Below are 8,640 nucleotides of genomic sequence, written 5' to 3'. Positions count from 1 at the left end.
TCCATCCATCCATCCATCCATCCATCCATCCATCCATCCTTCCATCTTTCTATCCAACAGTTCCTGGGCTTCTGCTATGTATGAAGCATGGAACTAGTTCCTGAAAATACCAGCTGAACAGACTGGCCTTCCCTGCAAGGAGTTGGCCCTCTAGCTCTGTGCCCTGTGCTCTCTCCTCTATGGTGGCCACCAGCCACATGTAACTGTTGAGCATTTAAAGTGCAGCAGGTCTGAAATGAAATGTGGTGTAGGTTAAAAACACACGTTGGATTTTGAACCCTTAGCACAAGGAAAAGAATTTGTAACATCCATAATGAATTTTAATTGATGACTTGTCAAAACATAATATTCTTTCTGTATTGGGTTAATACGTTATTAAAATTAATTCCAGGGGCGCCTGGCTGGCTCAGTTGGGGAGCATGTGACTCTTGATCTCAGAGTTGGGAGTTCCAGCCCCACATTGGGCATGGAGCCTACTTAAAAAAAATTAATTTCAGGCACGCCTGGCTGGCTCAGTTGGTTAAGCGTCCAGCTCTTGATTTCAGCTAGGGTCATGATCTCATGGTCTGTGAGATTGAGCCCTGGGTCGGACTTCGCACTGACAATGTAGAGGCTACTTGGGATTATCTCTCTCCCCCTCTCTCTTTCTACCCCTCCCCTGCTTGTGCTCGCTCGCTCTCTCTCAAAATAAATAAGCATTAAAAAAATTAATTTCGGTTATTTCTACTTTTTCTAATTTTTTTAAAGTTTATTTATTTATTTTGAGACTGACAGAGAATGCACAAGTGGAGGAGGGGCAGAGAGAGAGGGAGACGGAATCCCAAGCAGGCTCCGCACTCTGCCAGCACAGAGCCCAACACGGGGCTCAAACCCATGAACTGTGAGATCTTGACCTGAGCCGAAACCGAGAGTCAGATGCTTAACTGACTGAGCCACCCAGGCACCCTTTCGCTTCCTTTTGCAGTACAGCTCCTAGAAAGTTAAAACTCGCATCGTATGCGCTGGTGGCTCACCATCTACTGATATGGAATGGCACTAGTCTTGATCAAGGCAAAAACATGTAAGGAGTTTTAGACAGGTGAGTCTATAAAAGCGTGTGTGCGGGATTCGGGGGGTGATTGTATTCAGTTCAGGAGGCCAGGAGACCCGGGAGGAAGGGAATCAATTTACAAAGCGTTACGCGTTGTGTTAGGCACTTAGATATGCTGATGCTCCGTGTCACGTCTTCATGAACAGGCGTGGCACAAAACGCCTCACTTAATCCTTGTCCGCGCCATCGCTACAGCCTCCCCACGTCCCTCCAGCCTGCTCGGACCAGCTCGCCGGCATCTCTCGGCCGGACTGCTTGCCGCCGCGGCCTCCTAACGGGTCTTCCCGCTCTGTCCGTCCTCTACATTATGTATAACCAGAGCGATCCTTCTAGAACACAACCCCAGGCATGTTACTCCTCAACTGAAAATTCTCCCGTGGTTCTGTTGTCGTCCGGTAAAGTCTGAATTCCACCTCAGGGTTTACGGGCTCCATCTGGCCCCTACCTACCTCCTTGGTCCCAGAATTTCACTGCCCCTCCCTGCTCGTTCTCTTCGCTCCTGATGACTCTGAACGTCTTTCTTTGCTGGAAAACCCTGCACCCTCTCTTCTCCGGGCTGTTTTCTCAGAAAGAAACCTCCCCCCTTTGTCTGGTTAACTTCTTATTCTTCAGATCACATTTTTTTAAATTAAGGTTTATTTATATTTGAGAGAGAGCATATGGAGGAAGAGAGAGACACAGAAGCAGAAGCAGGCTCCAGGCTCCGAGCTGTCAACACAGAGCCCGATGCGGGGCCCAAACCCGTGAATTGTGAGATCCTGACCTGAGCCAAAGTCGGATGCTCAACCAACTGCACCCAGGCATCCCTTCAGATTATATTTTGAAAGTTACTTTCTCTAAGAAAACTTTCTGAAATGTCCTCCGGCCCCACCCCTGCCACCATTGGAGTTACATGTCCCTCTTTTATATCCCTGCCTCTTGCTGCCCTTCCCATACTTCCCATCATACTATATTGGATTCCCCAACCTTTTGTGGATCAGAGCACTCTATGAGGATCGGCTAAGACCTGTAGATCTCCTCCCCAGAAAAATTTTAAAAAGCACACAATAAATTTTGCATACAATTCAAAAGTTTTATAGAATTAAAATTCTTTCTTTTTAAATGTGTATTTATGGGGTGCCTGGGTAACTCAGTCAGTTAAGCATCTGAGTTTGGCTCAGGTCATGATCTCCCGGTTCGTGGTCAAGCCCCGTGTTGGGCTCTGTGCTGACAGCTCAGAGCCTGGAGCCTGCTTCAGATTCTGTGTCTCCCTCTCTCTCTGGCTCTCACCTGCTCACACTGTCTCTCTCTCTCTCTCAAAAATAAATAAAACATTAGAAAAAATAAAAATAAAAAAATAAATGTGTATTTATTTCTTTGAGGAGAGAGAAAGCACAAGCGGGGAGGGGGAGAGGTGGTGGGGACAGAGAGAAAGGGAAAGAGAGAATCCCAAGCAGGCTCCATGCTCTCAGCTCAGAGCCTGATGCGGGGCTCAATCTTATGAGCTGGGAGATCATGACCTGAGCCGAAATCTAGAGATGGACACTTAACTGACAGAGCTACCCAGGCGCCCCTAGAATTAATATTCTTTGGGTTTCCACAGGGTTTGGATTAAGATCACCTGCTCTAAAATTATCCAGTTATCTGTAATTATAACTATCTGCCTATTTGCTTATATTTCTTGCTAGACATATGCTCCTTAAGGGTAAAGACCTTCCCTATGTTGTATAGGCATTTTCTCAGTACCTGGCACAATCTAGACACAACAGACACTCCATAAGTATTTGCAAAGGAAAAAATAGCATTTACTGCAGGTGTGACTTGCTCCATGACATGAGGAGGCGAAGCTATCAACCCTCATGCCTTCATGTTTCTAGGTCACCTTAAATCTGACTTAGCCTTATCCTACATAGTTCGCGAGAAGTCTTACGTCAGTAAATTTCAGGAAACTCTTCTCATGGTTCCTTTGTGCTTTTTTTTCCTTCCCAGAACTCCACAGGTTAAGGGGCCCAAGAAAATTCTGGAAGGATTTTTTTCTTTCTCAGCTCATTGGAGTCTCTGTTTTTACCGTTACTCCTGCTCATTCAAGATGTCAACAGGTAAGCGATGATCGATGATTGATGATCGTCAGGCTGGTCGGTCATGTGTTACTGCCCCTAGAGGGCTGTGAGTTGGTCCTTACAACTGTCTGTGTCCCGGGGTGCCTGGGTGACTCAGTCACGTCAGACTTTCGGCTCAGGTCATGATCTCATGGTTTGAAAGTTCAAGTCCTGCATCAGGCTCTGTGCTGACAGCTCAGAGCCTGGAGCCTGCTTTGAATGTGTGTGTGTGTGTGTGTGTGTGTGTGTGTGTGTGTGTGTGTGTGTGTCTGGCCCTCCCCCACTCGTGTTCTGTCTCTCTCAAAAATAAATAAATAAATAAACATAAAAAAAATAAAAACAATTGTCTGTGCCCCAAGGCCCTCCCAAGAACCATGTGGAAAGGAAGCCCCTCTCTACTTCTCACAGACGCTAAATCTCTGAGTCCTTCCCACTGTCAAGGAAACTGCTCTTTCTTTCTTTCCTTCTTTTCTTCCTTCCTTCCTTCCTTCCTTCCTTCCTTCCTTCCTTCCTTCCTTTCTCTCTCTCTCTCTCTCTCTCTCTCTCTCTCTCTCTCTCTCTCTCTCGTTCTGGTCTCCGTGCCCAACATGGGGCTTGAACTCAGGACCCTGAGGTCAGTCAGTGCTCCACTGACTGAGTCAGGCAGGCACCCCAGGGAAATAGCTCTTCAACTCAAAATTACTACCCTTCTTCTTATCTCTCTGGGATGATCTGGCTTGAAATTCCACAACAGGCATAACAAGAACGGAAAACTCAAATAAGTGGCTAAAAACTAGGCAAAGAATGCCAGTGAGGGCGGCTGCGTCAGTTAAGCAACTGACTTATGATCTCAGCCCAGGTCTTGATTTCAGGGTCATGCGTTTGGCTCTGTGCCTACAAAGGAAGAAAGGAAGGAAGGAAGGAAGGAAGGAAGGAAGGAAGGAAGGAGGGAGGGAGGGAGGGAGGGAGGGAGGGAGGGAAGGAAGGAAGGAAGGAAGGAAGGAAGGAAGGAGGGAAGGAAGGTAGGAAGGTAGGAAGGAAGGTAGGAAGGAAGGTAGGAGGGAGGGAGGGGGGAAGTAGGGAGGGAGGAGGGAAGGGAGGGAGGGAGGAGGGAAGGGAGGGAGGCAATAAAGCAGGTCGGCTCTAGGAGACCACAGGGATCTGTGGTGACTGTGGCTGAGGGACACGTGCTTTGTCTAAGAATGAATGGCAGCTAAAGCATCACCAAATTGTTGAATTTCCAGATCTTCCAATTTTTTTTTGAAAGAGAGAGAGGGTGCAAGGGATTGAGGGCCCGAGAAAGAAGGAGAGAGAATCCCATGAGGGGGGTGGGGGGGCAGAGGGAAAAGGAAGGCTCATGCTCACCTTGAGTTTACCCAGTGCGGGGCTCGGACTCATGAACCGTGAGATCATGACCTGAGCCAGAGTCAGATGCTTAACCGACTGAGCCATCCAGGTGCCCCCAGATCTTCCAATTTCTCAAGGGAAACCAGAAATCTGGATTTTTCATGCAATAGTTCTTTTTTTTTAATTATTAAGGTGTATTTTGGAAATTGTGTCATTCACGGTACAAAATTCAGAGATTTTTTTTTTTTTTTAGTAAATTTACCAAGTTCTGCAACCATCACCATGAATCAGTTTTAGAATGTTTTCATCATCCCAATAAGACCTCGCATGTAGGGGCGCCTGGGTGCCTCAGGTGGTTGAGCATCCTATTTCTGCTCAGGGGATGACTTTGCAGTTTGTGAGTTTGAGCCCCGCGTCGGGCTCTGTGCTGACAGCTCGGAGCCTGGAGCCTGCTTCGGATTCTGTCTCCCTCTCTCTCTGCCCCTCCCCCTCTCATCCCCCCCATCCCCCCCCATCCTGTCCCTCACCCCAGGCAGCTATTATTCTATGTCTATCTCTATAGCTCTGCTTTTTACAGAGATTTCAGACAAATGGGGTCACACAAAGTGTGGTCTGTGTGTCTGACTTCTATCACTGAGTGTAATGTTTTCGAGGTTCACCCGTTGTTGCACACGTACACCCATCTGTGGTTTGTTCCTTTTTATTGACGAGAAGTACTCATTGTGTGCATGTAGACATTCTGTCTAGCCGCTTCCCAGTTGATGGAATGCCTTTCTTTTCTTTTCTTCCTTCCTTCCTCTTTTCTTTTTTCTTTCTTTATCCTTTCTTTTCTCCCTTCCTTCCTTCTTTCTTTCTTTTTCTCCCTCCCTTCCTTCCTCTTTCTTTTCTTTTCTTTCTTTTCTTTTCTTTCTTTTCTTTCTTTCTTTCTTTCTTTCTTTCTTTCTTTCTTTCTTTCTTTCTTTCTTTCTCTCTCTCTCTCTCTCTCTCTCTTTCTTTCTTTCTTTCTTTCTTTCTTTCTTCCTCTTTCTTTTCTCCCTTCCTTTTTCTCTTCCTTCCTTCCTCTTCCTTCCTTCCTTCCTTCCTTCCTTCCTTCCTTCCTTTCTCTCTTTTCTTTCTTTTTTCTTTCTTTCTTTCTTTCTTTCTTTCTTTCTTTCTTTCTTTCTTTCTTTCTTCTTTCTTCTCTCTCTCTGCTGTTGTGAATAATGCCACCGCTGTGAGCATTTGTGTGCAAATCTTTGTGTCCATACATGTTTTACATTTTTGCTGTCATTATTGTCTTTTGGGAGGTCTCTGAGGGTAGAATCATGGACCCCCTTCCGTTGAACTTTTTAAGCAAGCAGCAGGTGATTGTCCAGAGTGGGTGCCCATTTCAAACTCCCACCAGCAATGTTCCTGTTTCTCCACAATCTCACCGGCCTTTGCTGCTGTCTATCTTTTTGATTCATTCCCTGTGGGTGTGATATGGTATCATTATGATTTTGATTTGCTCTTCCCTAATAGCTAATGGTGTTGGATAGCTCTTAATTTTTAAATGTTGGAATTCATTCAAATTAAAAAAAAAAACATGCTTCGTATCAGCCCTGTGCAGATGGAACAAAAAAGTTTAGAACAAAACAGGTTCATGGGCCAGAACCACCCTGAGGGAATGAGTTTGGACTTCTGACCTAAACAGTGTAAAACAATGGTCGGTGAACTTTCACTTTTGGGGGCAAAGCGGCCTAGACTATCAGCAAAAATTACAATGGAGAAAGAAGGGAAATATTTCTTTCACTTAGGAACTTGTAGACTAAAAACAATTGTTAATCTCTTATATTTTGTGATGCCACTTCCCTCCCCCTTCCCCCGTACATCATCCTGTTATGTATCCACTGAATGAGTCTTTGAAGTATCTATTTATATCTTGCTTTTATTTATTTTTGAGACAAAGACAGAGTGTGTGCAGGAGAGGGACAGAGAGAGAAGGAGACACAGAATCCCTAGCAGCTCCAGGCTCTGTGCTGACATGGGGTTCGAACTCACAAACCTCGAGATCATGACCTGCGCCGAAGTCGGATGCTCCACTGAGCCACGCCTGCACCCCGTATTTATATCTCCCTTTTAAAGATGAGGTTAAGGAATTGGTCAAAGGTTGAACACCTGGTAATGGCAGAGATGGATTCAAAACCAGGTTTATTGGGTTGGAAAGCATGTTTTCCTCTTCGAAATGGCAGCAGGTTCTGGGATAGGGCTCCATGGGGCTCTGGAGGACCCTGGCTGGCTGGACGATGGACGGAGACAGGGACATGATATTGGAGCCAGGGAGAGGATGGCATCAGGGCGTTTCAAGGCTGCTTCCATTAACACACAAAGGGAAGTTGGGAAGAGGGTAGATCTGGGTGGTGGGATGAGTGGGAATTGGAAGAAAAGAGCTTTGAAACACTGCTTTCTGGCTTCCCTCTCATCCAGCTAGAGACTGCCCGCAGGCAAGTCAAGTGTTGGGAGTCACCAGGACTAGTGATGGATAACCTTTGGGGACATTGTCTTTGATACTGATTTTTCATGAACATCCTTGTGATGTTTAACTCAGGTGAGTTTCCTGCTTTCTCCTGATGATCCGGGGAGTTTGTTTTAAAATTATGGGAAGGGGCGCCTGGGTGGCTCAGGCGGTTAAGTGACCGACTCGATTTCAGCTCAGCTCGTGATCTCACAGTTCATGAGATGGAGCCGCACATCAGGCTCTGTGCTGACATTGTGGAGCCTGCTTGGGATTCTCTCTCTCTCTCTGTCCCTCTCCCCACAAAATAAATGTTTAAAAACATTGTGAGAGGGGCGCCTGGATGGCTGTCAGTTAAGCAACTGTCTTCGCTCAGGTCATGGTCTCACAGTTCCTGAGTTCGAACCCTGCGATGGGCTCTCTGCTGACAGCCCCCAGCCGGGTTCAGGTTCTGTGTCTCTCTCTGCCCCTCCCCCGCTCGTGCTCTATCTGTCTCTCAAAAATAAATAAACGTTAAAAAAATTTTTTTTAATTGTGGGGAACCACGGACGTGGTGGCTAACAGGCTGTCTGCATGAACACTTCAGCCATGGCACACTGCATTCAGAAATGACCGGTGGAGTCTTCCGTCCTCTCTAAACACAAACATTCCAAAGGGAAATAGCGTTCCTGTATTTTGTAGTTAGCCTATACTCCACGTGCAGTCTGCCTCTTCATGGAGCCAAGTCACAAGTCACCTGGACAAGGGGCAGCTTCCACCCGTGGCCTGGTGGGGGTGGGGAACCAGATGCACCAGGACAAAGGACAGGGGACCTGATTCCGACTTCCCCAGGAAGGACTCTGCGCTCAGCCACCCCTCGGAGCCCTCTCTGAATTCGACCAACCCTTCCTTATCATTTCCTGCCTTGTTTTGTGCTTTATTCACTTTTTTCTTTTACCAGACTGAAAGTTTCCTAGACGTACCCACATCCTATCACACGTATTGAAACGCACCCATCGCCAACATTAAATAACTGCATTTTGCTCTAAAAATTTTGAAAGGGTTTTTGATAATTTGTGCTTTTCGACAGAACAAGTAATTGGTTTTGCTCTTGTGACTTAAACTCTGTTATATGTAATTATGTAAGGGTCACATTACAGTTGACTTAGATGCTGCAGATATTTCATTAAATATTTATTAGCTTCAATTTTTCCAGGTTCCGATCCTTGTTTTGGAGACTTCCCCACCCCCGCCCCTCCAGTTCTCACAAGTCTTCTAAGGCCTTTGAAGACCTTACAGGAGCTAGGGGATAGGACAGGGGGCTCCCTGTGATGAATGAATGAAGCAAAGAACGAAAGAATGCGGTGAACGAAGGTCCTTTTTCCGAGTCTTCTCTCCTAGGCGGGCTCGCCTCTCTATCTGGGATCTCAGCTCAGCCAGGAGCCCGGCGGGCGGGGGGCAGGGAGGCCCCTCCCGCGCAATCACCAAAACTGCCGCAGCGGCGCTCAGCCCGCCAGGGATCGCGACAGCGGCAGCAGCGCCGAACGAGGCCCGGGGCTCCCCGCGGAGCCCGCGCGCAGAAGCAGAGCCGCCCCGAGCCCCGCCCCCTCCCCCACTGCAGGTGAGCCGCAGAGCCGTGCCCCCCACCCCCACCCCGCAGCAGCGCCGGGGGTGACGTAAGGCCTGTGGACCGC

Source organism: Suricata suricatta, chromosome 17 (assembly GCF_006229205.1).
Source record: "Suricata suricatta isolate VVHF042 chromosome 17, meerkat_22Aug2017_6uvM2_HiC, whole genome shotgun sequence".
Classification (NCBI taxonomy): domain Eukaryota; kingdom Metazoa; phylum Chordata; class Mammalia; order Carnivora; family Herpestidae; genus Suricata; species Suricata suricatta.
Note: the sequence above shows the minus strand (reverse complement) of the source record.